The following is an 11,634-nucleotide window of genomic DNA, read 5'->3' as shown; positions in this document are numbered from 1 at the left end:
GGGCCAGCCCGCAAGAACAGCCCCGAAAAAGATTCACCCACCTACACACGCCGCGCCGCCGCTTGTCTGCTTGCTTCCCCTTTTCATCATCCGGCTAGCCGTGACCTCAGACTAACACTAGTATCAAAACGCTCGGTTTGGAACACGTTTTCACTTGTGTTTTCAGACCGCTAGAGCAAGGGGCCAGTAAAAATGGTTCTTTCTATTGACAGTTACTTGAGAACTACGTGTGAAAATCAATTTCTATTGACGGGTTTCTTAACCCTCGTTGGAAATTAATTTTCACTAGCGATTGCCTTAGCTTAACCGCCAATAAAAAATGATTTCCACTAGCGGATTTTCACTGAACCAACCATCGGTGGTAAATTTTTCCTTTTAAAAAAATCCACCAGACCCAATTTTGTATATATTGACATTGAAACTACTAAAACATATTGGATCATGTTTAATTGTAGCAACATGGAGTTTAATCATATCGTACATTTATACACATCAAAGTTTTGTGCTTACAATCATAAAGTGAGACGTATACACATCACAGATTATATACATCTAAGTTTTCACCTCTGCTCTAATAACTATTGAGCTAAGATTTAATCTACTAATTTCTGTTAGCACTCTAAACCGCCTGAGCTTTGCCGCACGTCTCACTTCGAGGGGTAAGCAGTGTCTGGTTGGGGCTGTTGGCTGCTACCCCAAACGCCATGGAGCTTGTGGCCGACGGGTCGGGTCTGGGGAACACCAGCTTGCGTGGAGAGCTTCCATGGACCCTCCTCGTCGCGGCTGGCCACCTCATGCGTGATGAGGTTGCTGAAGGCGCAACCCATTAATGGCTTGCTTGCTGGTCTCCACCGGCACACCGAGGGATTTGGGACTCAACCCACTTGAGTGTGTGTGACAGTGAAGACTGAGCAAGCAATGAGTTTGTGCGGCGGAAAGCAAGTCAGCGCAACAGAGTGTGCTAACCCTTGCTCCTGGCCTATGGGACCCCACCAATGGATTATAGGGAGGTCATGTTGATGAATGCGTAGCCTTCGTCATTATGACTTCCCGAAACCCATTGGCGGGTAGAAGAAGTCACTCCCCACGAGCGGGGGAGGTGACTCCACCTACTACGGAGCATAGCGGCTGATAGCCGGCGACGGCCTTGCTTGCGCTCGGCTGTCAAATGGCAATGGCTACCTCGAGTACCACCATGTTCTACTAGGGGTCACCGCCTGCGACCCCGAGCACGACGGAGCCTGGGGGAGCCTACGGTGGTAACCTCAAGCAAAGTGCTTGAGGCTCCCACCGCCTTCTTCCTGATGGTGTCGACGCGATTGTTGAGGCGCCGCTTGAGATCGACGGCGAGCATCTTGGGATGTCGTTTTTTTGTCTTTCGCCATACGTCGTCAAATCCTCCTCGGCTGAGCTCGTCGGCAGACGAACGGAATGTCATTGGTAAGGGGCCAATGTAACACCCCGTCCAATCTCGGACCAGCGGTACTTACTCCTGGCAGCTCTCTAGGATCATATATTGTCCCCACAGACCAACACGAGTCTTTTATGTGCATTTTGTCCTCACTCATGTGAACCCGAGAAAATTTCCTAGTCGGTCACCCATCCCAAATTACTCCAAGCCAAGCACGCTTAACTTGGAGGTTCTTTCGAGACAGGCTTCTGAAATAAGAAGATGCACCTTGTTGGTATGGATACTCTATTAATTCTATTAAGCCTTGGGCCAGGATATCACCATCCCAAGGGCCACGATATCACAATCCATCCCCTTAGAAGACCGACATCCTCGTCGGTCAACTCCAATCCAGGAACCTCCCCTTTTAACCACGTTTGTATGTCTAGTGTCGTCATATGCCATGTCATGTAACCACTCTAGGCCCATATGCACCATGCAACATATACCCGAACCCCTAACCCACACACACCCGTGAAACTGTGAGGGTCGGCTCTGATACCACTTATAACAACCCGTCCAATCCCGAATCGGCGGTACTTACTCCTGGCAGCTCTCTAGGATCATATATTGTCCTCACAGACCAACACGAGTCTTTTGTGTGCACATTGTCTTCACTCATGCGCACCAGAGAAAACTTCTCGGTCGGTCACCCATCCCAAATTGCTCCAAGTCAAGCATGCTTAACTTGGAGGTTCTTTTGAGATAGGCTTCTAAAAAAGAAGATGCACCTTATTGGTATGGATACTTTATTAATTCTATTAGGCCTTGGGACAGGATATCACCATCCTAGGGGCCAGGATATCATAGCCAGGCTGAGCGCCCATCCCCCTACCTGGCACGCCAACTATCGTGGTTTCCGGAACCGGGGGATATAAGATTTGTGTTTGGCAGGGGTGTTAGCGCGGACTCACTCTGAATGGTGAGCTATGAGGGGCTCAAGGGTGGATCTGAGGCGAGTTGATTATAGTGGTTCAAGCCGGAGCCCTAGTCCAGTGTAGGTTGCTCGCTATGTTGCTCGGCGGGCAGGTTGCTCGGCAGCCCCGCCTTGCTGGGTTGCTCGGCGGACATTTGTTCGGTGGGCCGGCCGGCTTGGTGGGTTGTCCCCGGGTGGCCTTTTGGATCTTCCCATCGAGCTGCTTGGTAGACGGGCCACCTGGTTCGTGGGCCATCTTTAGGAGGCATTCGGGCCTTCTTTGAGTACCTTCTCTTTTGGTGTGCGTGCAAACGCATCCGTTAGATGTAGCCCCCAAGTAATCCATGTGGATTGTCTGGGGGTTCATACAGTATAAGGGGTGGACCCCTTCTTGTGATGGTTTGTCACACACTGAGCGTGAGTCCATTTGTTTCTCGGGTGCGCGTGAGCGCATGTGCTAGATGTAGTCCTTCAGTCACTTAGTAATCTGTGTGGGTTGCTTGGAGGTTTATGCAGTGTAAGGGGTGGACCCTTTCCTGCGATGGTTCGTCACGCATCGGGCGCGAGTCCATCGGCCTCTCGGGCGCACGTGATCGCATCGGCCAGACGTGTGCATGGAACAGATCTTCTTCTAGTCTTCGTGTAGATTTCCTGGCCCGTAGCGCCCTCGCCTCGTCTAATCGAGGCAGGGTGCAGGAGTAGGTTGAGGTGTAGGCTGGAGTGTTTCTGCTCGCCGTACCCTTGCCTCGTCTAATCGGGGCATAGCACAGGAGTAGGTTGTGGCGTAGGCTGAAGCGCTACCATGTGTAGAGATGCTCTGACGTTGTCGTCCCGTCTTCTCTGCCTGTCACCCTTCGCCTTGGCACCTCGCGCGCTACAGTGGGGGCCATGATGGCAGTAGCCCACATGGTCCTGAGAGTCAATGGTCCCGCCTCGGTAACGTGCGATCCACTCCTAATGGTGGACATTTGTCTCGCTGGGTTGCTCGTCGGACATTTGTTTGGCGAGCCGTCGTCGGGTGGCCTTTTAGATCTTCCCACCGAGCTGCTTGGCAGGCGGGCCGTCTGGTTCGTGGGACGTCTTTGGGAGGCCTTCGGGTCTTTTTTGGGTACTCTGTTTTCAGGTACCAAACAATAATGAAGTTTAAAATAGGAAGTGAGATATAAATAAGATAATGAGGTTACTAGAGACGGCCTTAATGGCCATTTCTAGTTCGACCTCTTTGCAAACATGAGGATATGTCATAATTTTTTTGTGAATCAATAATTAATCATAAATAGTCATAAAATTATTATGGACTAATAATTAATGATAAAGGTTTGAATCATCTGGAACGCGTCATAACTAGTCCCTTCATCCATATTTAATTGTCACTATGGGCTGTCAAGTTTTCCTATATTTAATGATATTTAATAAAAATAGTAGTAACATTTATATCTCGTATTATAAGAGTAGACTAATAATTAATGATAAAGGTTTGAATCATCTGGAACGCGTCATAACTAGTCCCTTCATCCATATTTAATTGTCACTATGGGCTGTCAAGTTTTCCTATATTTAATGATATTTAATAAAAATAGTAGTAACATTTATATCTCGTATTATAAGAGTAGATTTAATGATTTATATAATAAGGTTAGTTATGTCATATTAATATTATACATATACATATGGTCGAAGTCATAAAGCGAGAACATTAGTTGGAATAAAACAGAAGGAAACAGATTATTCACGCGCTATCTTAATCTTAAGATACTAGATAAGTGTCTGTGCGTTGCAACAGAAACATATAATACCACAAAAACTTATGTATAAATTTATGTTACACTGTTATGAGAAAATGTTTCATAATCCGTTATGATAAAATGTACGTTACAATATTATAAAAAAATGTTTCGCAATCCATTATGACCATAGCCATATATAAATCATGTACACGGCCTGACCCATTGCGCACGAATAGTGTACATTAGTTGGAATAAACCAGTACGGGCTGGCATGGGAGATTTCCCCCGCACAAATAGTGTACATAAAGAGCCGTTTTACATTAGTAAAAAAAATACTTAAAGCCTGTTGAGCTATATATATTTTTATAGGTGGATTCGGTTATCAACCGTCTGTGCTGTTTTTAGTAACGGTTCTTTAAAAAACCGCTACTAGAAATCGTATTTCTACAGGCGGTTCTTTAAAAAACCAGCTGTAAAAATCCATGATTTCTAGTGGCAGTTTTCTTAAGGAACCACCACTAGAAATCATTCTTATCCTTAATTTTTTAGGTTTTTCAAATGATCTCGTATGATGAAACCATCAAAATAAAAGTTGTAGATATCTAAAAAGTTATGAAACTTTGTAGATGACAACTTTTTTATTTGAACTCATTCCGGTTCTCAAAAATTGAATCTACGTATGTAAAATTTGAAATTCAAATTTTGCAAACTACCTCGGATGAAAAATTTGTCAAAATGAAAGTCGTAGAACTTCAAAAGTTATTCAACTTTGTAGTTGACAACTTTTTATTTGAATTCGTTTACAATATCAAAAAACAATTTATACTCAATTGGTTGTAATATATGGGAAAAAACTACAAACTAGACACAAAGCATGTCATAGTCGGAGTGGTAACTGAGGGTACGCGCGAGGGTGAGGTTGGCGGTTTGTAGCGCGCGAATTTTGCGCGAAAAATGCCGTGACTTACGATGGGCGGGTGGGGTAGGTTGAGTCCTCTCCTTACTGATGGTTTTATTACGTCGACCGCTAGTAGAAATCGATTCACAACCGTCACTATAGAGCTTCTTTGTACTAGTGTTATTCTCATAATCTAGAACGGAGCTGCTTCGTTTAAATTGGTTGTCAAACCCAACACTACCTAAAAGATAGATTAACAGTAGGGATATAAATGGTACAAATATTATCTATCTAAAAGTGCTGAGATTTGACCCGTATCCGAGTCTGGAGATTCAGTTTGTCTCCGATTTATATCCGTATGCTAATACTCAAAGTTAGATATTTAAGATACGGATATCCATTCAAATTTTATCTAACACAACTTGATAATACCCATATCCGATCCGAATTCACAGAGAAAAATATAAAGTAATATCCGCCCATGTCCAATATGACTACATTCTGGTTAACAGTAACCGGAAAAGATTGCTTTTGAACAGTGAAAAAATCAGGTGAACTGTGTTGTTCCTAGTGCTACAGTGTGCAGCACTGAAGACACGTGGGCGCGGTGGCCGTCCAGCATTTTATTCCTGGTTGAAGATTAAAATCTTATCTTATTCTATGATGGCAGCACTCGTGGGACCATTGGACCCAAGATGAGGTAGTTTCTTGAAACTGAAGATGCTGCTAGAAGTGCAAAAGCTGTAGCACTTGAATCCATTTGGGGCTGCAATCTCTTGCCAATAGCATTTGAAGTGCAACGCATATTGTAGTTAATTAAAAGGAGAGAGCAAAAAAAAAAACAAAGGAACAAAGACACCATCAGAGCATCTGCCCTAGGAGATTTGTGGACCTGAATAACTTGCAGTATGCATATAGTTAATTAAAAGCAGAATAGGATATGCTGTTGATGGAGGGAGTCTCCTGGTAGCAGATAAGGTTCGCTGACGAAATGGGATCAAGAGTTAGCGTAGAGCCGACATGTTCGTATTCGAAACACTGCGTCAATGCTTTTCAATAGATAGTAGCAGGGAATCACCTTTTTTGCTCGTTGGAGGGAAATTGAGTCACACTACATTTGCCTCGTCGTCTACTTTCTGTTCTAAATTATAAGTTATTTTATTGTTTACAGTTAAAACAATTTAAATTGAACCAAATTTATATAGTAAAATAATAATTATTGTAATATTAAATTAGCATTGTTAGATTTTTTTTACTAATTGTATTGTATAGTAGACATAATTGTGTCATATATTTTTGTAATTTTAGTTAAACTTAAGATGTTTTGACTTGAAAAAGACAAAATAATTTAAATAGAGGTACTTTAAAATGCAAGAATTTTCTTGGGGATATCATAGATCAAAAATAGGTCCTTTTTTACCACGTTTACAATGATAGATTAGTTTCCTTGGACCTGCCAATTTTGGTTTATATTATATTAATTTGGTGTTGAAAATCATGAAAACGTTTTCTATAAATCCAGCTAAACCTAAAATAAGTTAAATGTTTATCCCTGCTAGACACAAAGGAAAATGGATCCCTGACACATTGAAGGTAAATGAATCCGTAGACACATCAAAGGCACGGTAAGGCTATTCCCAATGTATTGTTTGTTGTCAGATATCAAAAGTTATCATCATATGTTATTATAGAAGATATACTTGTGTATGGTTTTATGTGTTATTTCATATTCCCCACAACACAATTAAAGCTATATATGTATAAGTATATGAATTATATACCATGGTTCAGGTTTCAATGCCTATGATCTTGTGCCTGAGTGAGTGATATCTTCCTCAGGATACTGCTTTATTCTCTTTCCTCTTTACCCACTCTTGGCGCCCATCTGGACGCCAAACACTGAAACGAACCACCTGATGGTGCTCTCTGCGAAAGCATGGACGGTCCGCGGCCCTGGGCCGGACGGTTCGTGACCTGTGCGCAGAAGCAGATCCTCCTCTACACGCTTCTGGAAGGTCCGTGTCTGGGACCGGACTGTCCACGATGGCGCAGAGGGTCTTCTTCTCCGCGAAGAACCCTAGAACTCGCCCTCGAGAGAGATCCCATCGACTGGAAGAGTTCCAAGGCATTGCTCCGGGTTGGTTGGCAGGCCACCCGATGCGTCTTTAATCGGCGTAGAGTTGAAAAAAGATTGTTGTGGAACCCTAAACTAGATCTAAACCTAAGGCTAAATTACCCCTACTCCTAGGAATTGAAAGAAAGATGTAAATAAAGTAAAATTGATAAGTAGATTTTGCTAACAACCGGTCGTACCCCTTCATCTATATAAAGGATGGAGGATTAGACACATTACAAGTTGGTTCCAAGTTAATCCCACAGGTTTGGCTAACAAACCCCACTAGAAATCCGAAACCCTAACTAATTCTGCGCATGTGTGGACCGTCCGCGTCACCATCGCGGACCGTGGACTGTCCGACCTATAGAGCCGGACCATCCAGCATGGCATTTTTTGGTGCTCAACACTTGCCACATCAATTTTACATCCTACATGATATGTATTAAATGAGTATGCCATCAAACACTACGAATAGCCTACTCATCTCTAATTGCAACGTGATGTTGTGCACTACAGGAAACGCCTAAATTTTCGTGGGCCAAAAAACCACGAAAATAAGCCTAAACCGACGAAAATAAAGTATTTTCGTCGGCAGGCCGACGAAAATAGCAGCCGAAAATAAGTTCGACGAAAATAGGCACCGAAAATAAATTCGACGAAAATAGCCGCCGAAAATAAGTTTGACGAAAATTCGTGGCAAAGTGCAAGAACAACAATGATCTGGTTTCCGAGATCAGGAGTTAACCAGCTAGTTACCGTAGTATCTACTTGGTCTACATTCATCTCGCTTTGTAAACGTACTAGTGGCTTGCACGCGCCCATGCGCGCGTAGTGCCATGTATGTTCTTTTTGTAATTTTACAATGTTTTGGTTCAATCCATAATTCACATGGAATGTAGATAAGGGTCTATTGCATTTCTCAGGCGCATGTAGAAGAAGAGAGCCATTTGCTATTTTGTCACTCTAAGTTGTGGACTTCACTAATTTACCATTAGGCCCATAAATTATAGACACAGATGATAAATGATCCCATAAGTCATAGACACAGGGTGACATAATAGCAGAGAGCCCAAAACAGAAGTGACAAAATAGCAAATTTTTTGGAAGATAATATCATTTACATGTCACAAAAACAGTGTTTATAGTTTCATAAATTACTAAAATGGCGGATAATGTTGTAGTCCGTATTTTTTCAGAAATTTGGTTCTTCATTAGGAGCTAGTAGCTTCTGATGGAGTAAGACGTCATTGGTATCTACATTCCTACAAGGCAAGTATGAAATAGTTAAGCATTTTGACACCGGTAAAATAGCTAAGCTAAAACAAATTGGTTACTCCTACAAACACTTAAATTATACACTCGGGACATGTTTGGATCCAGACTGATAATGCAAATCTAGCAATATGTTAAACTTTAGCTCTTTGAATATAAATAGGTCTAGATAATAGGTTTGAATAAACTTTACTTTTTTCGAAATCCTCGTTATCTTATTATCTACCCAAATTTAGATAATATTAGCTAATGGGGGCTAACATGAACTTTACTCCTATTAACAAATCCATTATTGTGGATCTGAACATCACCAAATGCTTGTAAGGACAATCTAAGTAACAATAACCATATTACAATATCAATTTGTAAACCTTATTATGATTAAAACATAATATAAATAGTGACTGCAATCACATATAAACACATTGACTAATTCATCAATGTTGAACATTCTAGTGTGCAATAAGGTATTCTTGATAACAAATTATCTGCATAGTTAGTGTTTTATTTACCTCCAGTTTATAGATTACAACCAAGCTGAACCTTTTAGAGATGCCCCGCCGAGTTCCTTGTTGATTCACCATTATGACCGTTCAACTGATGCTTTAGATCTGGCAAACTGAAGAGAGTAAGCTTTCAATTAGGATCTTATTTGATGAGCAAAAAGATCTAAATTGGTGTGGAAGCAGACTATGTCTAATAAATGTGTTGTTCCCGAAAGACCATAAAGGCTAAAAGCAAATAAGTCAGAATGCCTTGACTTGTTTAAATTTTGCTAAGCCCAACTTTAGCTTATATGGTGTGAAGCTACAATCCCTGCACATTATATTCTTGCATATTTTAGTAGACTAAATGTTAGCATATTTGTTCATTGAAGCACACCGGAAGGTATATTTTCTGTCTAAAATATGAGCCCTACCAATTAGATTGTTTTTAGGTCCAATCCAAATACTCAACTATTTATTATTTAACTTCAATATCATGGGCTGATTTTAGGCTTACGATTGAGGCAACTTGTTTTTCTCCATTTATGTAGCATGCTATTTTTCTTATTTCAATTGCCTGCCTATAACATGTCAGCAAGATTTATATGACCTTACTGTATCACATAAGAGAGTGCGTATGATATGCCACCAAATCACGCATTTTGAAATAAATATATAATCAGCGAAGAACAAATATAATGACATGAGGTCGTCGGCTAAAAAATGGGCATATATTTAAAGCTAATTTGAACATAAACATCAGACTATATAGAAATATATATGCTCAAATAAAAAATCTAATGAAGATGTAAAAAAACCAACGTCCTCTCACTAACCCGTTGACGCACCTTTTTGAGCAATCTCTCAAATACCTTGAAAGTTGTAGCTATTGCACATGAACATGGGTCATGAATGGACAAACAACTTTAGGTGGGAAATCCATAGCAGAGCGTGGGCTTGCAGGGGAATGGAAGCGACGGGGGTAGCAACATGCAGCAGTCCGTGAGGCTAGCAGGGGAATGGAAGTACCGGAGCCGCGGATAGAGTAGCAAGAGATATTAGAAGGGCTCAGGATGCATCACCTCAGGCATAGGCGCGCCAGATTTAGAATCGATAGGGTAAGGAGGGTGGACAACAACTAACCTTAGATCCAAAGGAGGCAGCTATGCGAACTGCAAACTAGAGAAAACAAAGGGCTTCGCGACCAGTAAAGCATTCATGCAGACAAAGCCATATGAGTACGGAGAGGGAAACGCGAAGTGGAAGACGACGATTGAAGGAGATCTGAAGCGGAGGAAGCCGGATTTGCTGCAATCGCGTACCTCGGGACGGGAGAAAAAAGGGGACAAAGCAGGCCTATTTGAACTTTAAGAAATGGACGACGAACTAGAGGCGACGAAGATAGCGACAAATTTCACCAAACAACCAAAAATGGACACTGCAGTAAGGACGAAAGCAATGGGTGATGAATCGATTTTGACAAGGAAGCGGGGAGAGAAGAGGTGGAAGAGGGACGCTACGACGGGAACGAAGAGAGGCGACATGAGACAAGGTTCGAGCAGAAGTGTTCAGAGGCGAAAGAAACGAGGGAGCGAGTCGAGACGATTCCTATTCCAGAGAATTCGAGGGAAGAGGTGATGAAAGTCGACCAACGTGGGCCGTTGATTGGCAATCGAGTGATTAGAATCATTTGCGCAGACGTGGATATCGTGTCCGTCCACGTTTTGAACCGGGTTTAATATATAGGAAATATAGAGAGGCTGCTGGAAAGAATCGCTGACACGTCGAACTCAGATCTATAGCTATAGGTCTAGCAATGCCTGCTGCAATGGTACATGAAAAACTGGCACGTTGGTTGAGAGAGAGAAAGCGGGAGGAACGTGAGAGGACAGAAGCAGGTAGAGGTAGTACCGTAGTAGCGAAGCGTGGAGAAAGAAAGAATCTCTTTTTTTTTTTTGACTAATGAGAGGGAAAATATCTGATGGCCGGTGGGGCAACGAGGAATACGAGGTGGCGTCGCAGGATGGATATGGATCCGGGGGGCTTCACGTGGACCAACGACGCGGGCCCACCTCAGCAGCTTGGATGGGAGAGCCTCTGGGAGCTTGGTGAGCTTGTGGCTGTGGCCCTCGCGCGCCGCTGGTGGTGTTTGCTTCCTTCTCGGCCACTCCGCCTCTTCCCAGCCTCACGTTTTCCCTCACCGTTTTTTATTTCTCTCACCACGTCTACGTCTTATTACGCGGGCTTATACTACCTCTGTTAGCATATATTTATCGCTGTACAGTTTAATTTTGAACTAAATAACGTTAAATAAAAAATTAGAGGAAGTGCTAAATAATAAAAGAAGTTTTTCTCTAATAAAAAAAAGTTAGCATAGGGCATAAAACTAACTAATGAGCATGTTCATACTAACTAATGAGCATGTTCAGGACAATAGATTTTCACCCGCTTAGGAAAAGCAATCTACTGTGTTAGAATGTTGGCATTCTAATTTTTTAGGCCTCAACCAATCAGCTGCCTGATCGGTCTGTAAGAGCAACTCCAATAGTTATGTAAATTTTAGCTCTCTAAATCACAGATTTAAGAAGTTGCTAAATGACTTTTAGAGTAAAAAAATGTGAGTTCTCCAATAGTTCTCTAAATATATGTTGTAATTTTGTTTTGTATTTATCCACATAAAAATAAGTCAAAAAACTATATAATGCAGTCAACATTTTTGTTTAGGGAGTTGTTAAATAGTTGCCAAATGCAGAGAGAAAATGAGGTTAGA

At 42.0% G+C, this 11,634-nt stretch overlaps 1 long non-coding RNA gene across 1 annotated transcript; it reads right to left on the bottom strand.

Moving 5' to 3' along the window:
- Positions 1 to 8,037: 8,037 nt before the first annotated feature.
- Positions 8,038 to 10,591, bottom strand: LOC103641101 (uncharacterized). The gene is made up of 3 exons (XR_560084.4): positions 9,713 to 10,591; positions 8,892 to 8,998; positions 8,038 to 8,369 (listed from the first exon to the last, which is right to left on the bottom strand). It is a non-coding gene; the product is annotated as an uncharacterized lncRNA (long non-coding RNA).
- Between the last annotated feature and the right edge of the window lie 1,043 nt (positions 10,592 to 11,634).

The sequence above is a fragment of the Zea mays genome, chromosome 10 (genome assembly GCF_902167145.1).
Source record: "Zea mays cultivar B73 chromosome 10, Zm-B73-REFERENCE-NAM-5.0, whole genome shotgun sequence".
NCBI classification, from domain to species: Eukaryota; Viridiplantae; Streptophyta; class Magnoliopsida; order Poales; family Poaceae; genus Zea; species Zea mays.
The sequence above is the reverse complement of the archived record's forward strand: the minus strand, read 5'-3'. Positions and strand labels throughout refer to the sequence as shown.